Consider the following 7,104-nt stretch of genomic DNA (forward strand, 5'->3'; position numbering starts at 1 on the left):
ATAAATGAAAAAGAAATGAAGGAAATGATACCAAAGATCAATAAAACTAAAAGCTGGTTCTTTGAGAAGATAAACAAAATTGATAAACCACTAGCCAGACTCATCAAGAAAAAAAGGGAGAAGACTGAAATCAATAGAATTAGAAATGAAAAAGGAGAAGTAACAACTGACACTGCAGAAATACAAAAGATCATGAGAGACTACTACAAGCAACTCTATACCAATAAAATGGACAACCTGGAAGAAATGGACAAATTCTTAGAAATGCACAACCTGCCAAGACTGAATCAGGAAGAAATAGAAAATATGAACAGGCCAATCACAAGCACTGAAATTGAAACTGTGATTTAAAATCTTCCAACCAACAAAAGCCCAGGACCAGATGGCTTCACAGGCGAATTCTATCAAACATTTAGAGAAGAGCTAACACCTATCCTTCTCAAACTCTTCCAAAATATAGCAGAGGGAGGAACACTCCCAAACTCATTCTACGAGGCCACCATCACCCTGATATCAAAACCAGACAAGGATGTCACAAAGAAAGAAAACTGCAGGCCAATATCACTGATGAACATATATGCAAATATCCTCAACAAAATACTAGCAAACAGAATCCAACAGCACATTAAATGGATCATACACCATGATCAAGTAGTATTTATTCCAGGAATGCAAGGATTCTTCAATATATGCATATCAATCAACATGATACACCATATTAACAAATTGAAGATAAAAAACCATATGATCATCTCAATAGATGCAGAGAAAGCTTTCGACAAAATTTAACACCCATTTATGATAAAAACCCTGCAGAAAGTAGGCAGAGAGGGAACTTTCCTCAACATAATAAAGGCCATATAGGACAAACCCACAGCCAACATCGTTCTCAAGGGTGAAAAACTGAAAGCATTTCCACTAAGATCAGGAACAAGACAAGGTTGCGCACTCTCACCACTCTTATTCAACATAGTTTTGGAAGTTTTAGCCACAGCAATCAGAGAAGAAAAGGAAATAAAAGGAATCCAAATCGGAAAAGAAGAAGTAAAGCTGTCACTGTTTGCAGATGACATGATACTATACATAGAGAATCCTAAAGATGCTACCAGAAAACTACTAGAGCTAATCAATGAATTTGGTAAAGTAGCAGGATACAAAATTAATGCACAGAAATCTCTGGCATTCCTATATACTAATGATGAAAAATCTGAAAGTGAAATCAAGAAAACACTCCCATTTACCATTGCAACAAAAAGAATAAAATATCTAGGAATAAACCTACCTAAGGAGACAAAAGACCTGTATGCAGAAAATTATAAGACACTGATGAAAGAAATTAAAGATGATACAAACAGATGGAGAGATATACCATGTTCTTGGATTGGAAGAATCAACATTGTGAAAATGACTCTACTTCCCAAAGCAATCTATAGATTCAATGCAATCCCTATCAAACTACCACTGGCATTTTTCACAGAACTAGAACAAAAAATTTCACAATTTGTATGGAAACACAAAAGACCCCGAATAGCCAAAGCAATCTTGAGAACAAAAAATGGAGCTGGAGGAATCAGGCTGCCTGACTTCAGACTATACTACAAAGCTACAGTAATCAAGACAGTATGGTACTGGCACAAAAACAGAAAGATAGATCAATGGAATAGGATAGAAAGCCCAGAGATAAACCCATGCACATATGGTCACCTTATCTTTGATAAAGGTGGCAGGAATATACAGTGGAGAAAGGACAGCCCCTTCAATAAGTGGTGCTGGGAAAACTGGACAGGTACATGTAAAAGTATGAGATTAGATCACTCCCTAACACCATACACAAAAATAAGCTCAAAATGGATTAAAGACCTAAATGTAAGGCCAGAAACTATCAAACTCTTAGAGGAAAACATAGGCAGGACACTCTATGACCATAAATCACGCAAGATCCTTTTTAACCCACCTCCTAGAGAAATGGAAATAAAAACAAAAATAAACAAATGGGACCTAATGAAACTTCAAAGCTTTTTCACAGCAAAGGAAACCATAAACAAGACCAAAAGACAACCCTCAGAATGGGGGAAAGAATTTGCAAATGAAGCAACTGACAAAGAATTCATCTCTAAAATTTATAAGCAGCTCATGCAACTTAATAACAACAAAAAAAAGACAACCCAATCCAAAAATGGGCAGAAGACCTAAATAGACATTTTTCCAAAGAAGATATACAGACTGCCGACAAACACATGAAAGAATGCTCAACATCACTAATCATTAGAGAAATGCAAACCAAAACTACAATGACATATCATCTCACACCAGTCAGAATGGCCATCATCAAAAAATCTAGAAACAATAAATGCTGGAGAGGGTGTGGAGGAAATGGAACACTCTTGCACTGTTGGTGGGAATGTAAATTGATACAGCCACTGTGGAGAACAGTATGGAGGTTCCTTAAGAAACTACAAATAGAACTACCATATGACCCAGCAATCCCACTACTGGGCATATACCCTGAGGAAACCATAATTCAAAAAGAGTCATGTACCAAAATGTTCATTGCAGCTCTACTTACAATAGCCCAGAGATGAAAACAACCTAAGTGTCCATCATCGGATGAATGGATAAAGAAGATGTGGCACATATATACAATGGAATATTACTCAGCCATAAAAAGAAACGAAATTGAGCTATTTGTAATGAGGTGGATAGACCTAGAGTCTGTCATACAGAGTGAAGTAAGTCAGAAAGAGAGAGACAAATACCGTGTGCCAACACATATATATGGAATTTAAAGAAAAAAATGTCATGAAGAACCTAAGGGTAAGACAGGAATAAAGACACAGACCTACTAGAGAATGGACTTGAGGAAATGGGGAGGGGGAAAGTTTAGCTCTGACAAAGCGAGAGAGAGGCATGGACATATATACACTACCAAACATAAGGTAGATAGCTAGTGGGAAGCAGCCGCATAGCACAGGGAGATCAGCTCGGTGCTTTGTGATCATCTGAAGCGGTGGGATAGGGAGGATGGGAGGGAGGGAGATGCAAGAGGGAAGAGATATGGGAACATATGTATACATATAACTGATTCATTTTGTTGTAAAGCAGAAACTAACACACCATTGTAAAGCAATTATACTCCAATAAAGATGTTAAAAAAAAAGATGGCTATTGCAAAACTACAGGACAGTAAAATCATATGTTTATTTATTGGCTTTTGAAAGAGTTTAAACCACCTAAGTCACTATTTAATTGAAAATTCCTCATTGGCAGTCTTTTCTCCTTCTGAACATGACAGAACCAATGTTGCTCTGTATGAAGATAAGTGTTTGGGATGAAGGGAAGTGGTGACTTAACATCTTTTCCATGCTGAACACAAATGTCATCTCTACTACACCTTCATTTCATCAAATAGGTTCAAGATAAGGGCGGATCCTCCCCCACAGAGTGAAAAAAACAGTTTCCACCCAATACCCAGGACAATCAGTGTGTATCTGAATTGTGACACAGCACTTAAGCTCTGGCTATTTTTCTCCTGCATGAGTTCTTCAGAAATCCAAATGGCAGCCCCTAAATGGCAAGAGTCATGTCTAATTCAACAATATCCTCCCCCCCTTACCATTTTTCATATCATAAATACTCAAAAATGATTGCTGTGAATGAGCATGTTCAGGCCTTAAATTCACACCTATCTGGGTAGGCTCTGCTGGGTCTCTCTTGTAAAAGTCTGCTGTGCTTTACAAAGAAAAAAAGACTTCTGATCCTTAAACGGACAAGTTAAGACCAGCTATGCAACACCTTGGAAGGCATTTAACACTGGGTCTTAGTGTCTGCATCTGTGATACAAAGGGGTGGACCTAGCTGATGTCTTTTTTTTAAACTATTTTGTTTTGTTTAGATTGTTTTATTTTACATTTTTTTGCTTGTTTTTATCTTTTATTTTTTATAATCTTATTACTTTATTTTTTTAAAATTTTTATTGGAGTATAGTTGATTTACAATGTTGCTAGTTTCAGGCATACAGCAAAGTAAGTCAGTTATACATGTACATACATCCACTCTTTTTTAGATTCTTTCCCATATAGGCCATTACAGAGTATTGAGTAGAGTTCCCTGTGCTATTCAGTAGGTCCTTATTAGTTATCTATTTTATACGTAGTAGTGTGTATATGTCAATCCCAATCTTAGCTGATGTCTTAAATGTGCTTTGGCTCTTTAATTCTGAAAACAAAACATTACAGCACCTCCTACAGGCCAGTAGGAAAACATTCCCACCAGGAAAAGCCACTGTAATATTTTAGCCCCTAATTTCAAAAACCACTCCACAGAAGCCTAAATTAACCATATTTCTGTTGCACTCCAGTTTTAGGAGAAAGGGGAAATACGTTTAGGGATGAGCAAGGCTCCAGACCTTTATTGTATTCCTTCTGCATACATATTCTAGACCTAAACAGAGAAATCGAGTTGAATAGCCCTACAGCAGAGAATACCTCAGTTATCAAGAAAATACTTAAAATTACATAAAACTTATTCTACCCTATTTTTAAATTAAGGAGGTCCACGATCATGTTACCTTGAAATGACACAGAATTTCTTAAATTTCCAGACATGCGTTTCCTAAGTAAATCAGGGTTGGCCTAAATAAAATTCTAGAGAGCACCCTCTAGTGGCAAAAAAATGCAATTGCTGAATAGCAGTTTCGTCCTGAGATTGCACACACTGGGCAAATAGTAGCTATCATTTGTTGAGCACTCATTACATTTCAAGGACTGGCCTGGATGTTTTACATGGTAATAAGATACAGGATTTAATAAAGGCAGTTTTCAATGTCACAGAGAGAACAGGTAGTATTTTATTTCACAGAGGCCAAGCTACACTTTAAGATTTATTTCACTGAGTATGTTTCTCCCACTCCCGCATGTATGCCTGAACACTAGGAGGGGCATCCAGCCTTAGCACATTCTCCTGCACCTTTATTGCACCTGCTTGGAGTTCTTAGCTCTGTAAGTCATATTTCTCTTTTATTTTCAGCTCAGAGCCCTGAATTTCAAGTTGGCAAAATGAAGAGAGAAGAGAAAAAAAGGAAGCAACACTTGGAGGAAAAAAAAATAATAAAGGGGGAACAAACACAGCTCAACACTTTATGAAAATCTTCGTGAGTCTGGGGATCTTTTAATTCAAAAAAATTCCTTAACATCCATGATTTGAGAGGCATTTAAACAGCAAAACATGTATATATATGATTACAATTTATATTTTTCAGTAATGTACATCATCTTCAGATCTTTTGAGTGTCCTGTGTGTTTTATCCTAGTGAATTTCTGCTCTTAGCACGACATCTGATAAAACTGGTGCTCATTCTCAAAGGGGTTTGCTAAATATTACCAATGCTGACTACAAACCTAGACCTACATAGGCAAATATCATCATACATTCTAATTATGAATGTTCAGTCCCTTCCTTAAAGAGCTCAAAGTCTCAGCACCCATGCAAGGGTGACCCCTCCACAAGGTTGCAAATTCTGATGTCTACCAGCTGATCAGTCCCAGCTCTTAGCTGGCTCCATGGGTTCAGATCCTCCAACTTTTTGAAGGACACTAGAGAATGCAGAAACCTCCTAATTTTAAAATTTTGGAAACTTTGAATGTAAACAAAAAAAGAAAACCAGACTGGGACTTCCCTGGTGGCACAGTGGTTGGGAGTCCGCCTGCCGATGCAGGGGACACGGGTTCGTGCCCCGGTCCGGGAAGATCCCACATGCCGTGGAGCGGCTGTTCCCGTGATCCATGGCCGCTGAGCCTGCGCGTCCGGAGCCTGTGCTGCGCAACGGGAGAGGCCACAACAGGGAGAGGCCCGCGTACCACAAAAAAAAAAAAAAAGAAAGAAAGAAAACCAGACTATGTGAGAAACACTGTCGGAGCCAAACAAAGCAGGTTTTCTGCCTAGAGGTGTCCCTCCAGTTGCAATTTTCAGCCTCTGCTCCCAGGACTTTTGAGAACTGATGTTCAAGGCACCCCTAGGGAACGCCTTCTTGATCAGCTCCTGAGGACTGTGATGCAGAGACTCCAGAAGGGAAGAGTTGTTGGGTGCTTCTGAGATGCTTTACCATCATTGTACATGTCTTGTCCAGGCAAACAACATGTGCCCTTATTCGGTGATTTCCTTTTCTGACACTCATTATTTGGATATTCCCACCAGTTTCTAAGAATATAAGAATTTGCGGTCTATTGTAAAACACTTTTCTGCTCTTTGTAGTCAACCAGAGTCATCTCTTCTTCTTTGTGGTCATTAAAATCTGACCTTCAATAAAACCCACACCCGTTTTCTGGATTAGCCTATGATATCTCTAACAGGGATTGTGGACTCTTCAGGAAGACAGAGGCACTAAGAAAATGCACAAATTTGAAATGGGGTCAATGCGTTGTTGCATTTTCAGCAATATGAAGACAGAGCTCCCCTATTAAAAGTCTACGGAATCATTTCACATTTTTCACAGTTAACTAAGGAAAACCCACGTGAGTAGGTTTTCATTTGGAAGAAAAATTGCTCTGGGTCCGTGCAGCTTCAGAATTTAAATCGCTGCAGATTTGTATACGTGTCAAATGTGCACCTTTAATAAATTCTATAAGCACTGCCCTCAACTCAAAACTTTCTCAACTACCGAGCTGTCTTACACAGATACAGAGCAGGTATAAAGCCACCTGTACTTGGGTCTTTCAAAGAAAAAAATACATAGGGAATTTGCACTTTCTAGGAGGAATAGCTAAGTAGATGTCTTTGCGTGAAAAAAGGGCCTTGTTGAAGCTTCAGTAGGAGATCTGGACAGGGAGGATGGGAGGAAACACTAAGGGGGCCCATGCAGGATCCTCAGGCCAGCTGCCAGAACACCAGAGGCCTCCTATTACATATACACGATGGGACTTTAAAAAGTTATAGGTTCAGGGCTTCCCTGGTGGCACAGTGGTTGAGAGTCCGCCTGCTGATGTAGGGGACATGGGTTCGTGCCCTGGTCTGGGAAGATCCCACATGCTGTGAAGCGGCTGGGCCCGTGAGCCATGGCCGCTGAGCCTGCGCGTCCGGAGCCTGTGCTCCACAACGGGAGAGGCCACA

This window comes from Lipotes vexillifer, unplaced genomic scaffold (assembly GCF_000442215.2).
Source record: "Lipotes vexillifer unplaced genomic scaffold, Lipotes_vexillifer_v1.1 scaffold717, whole genome shotgun sequence".
Taxonomy (NCBI): domain Eukaryota; kingdom Metazoa; phylum Chordata; class Mammalia; order Artiodactyla; family Lipotidae; genus Lipotes; species Lipotes vexillifer.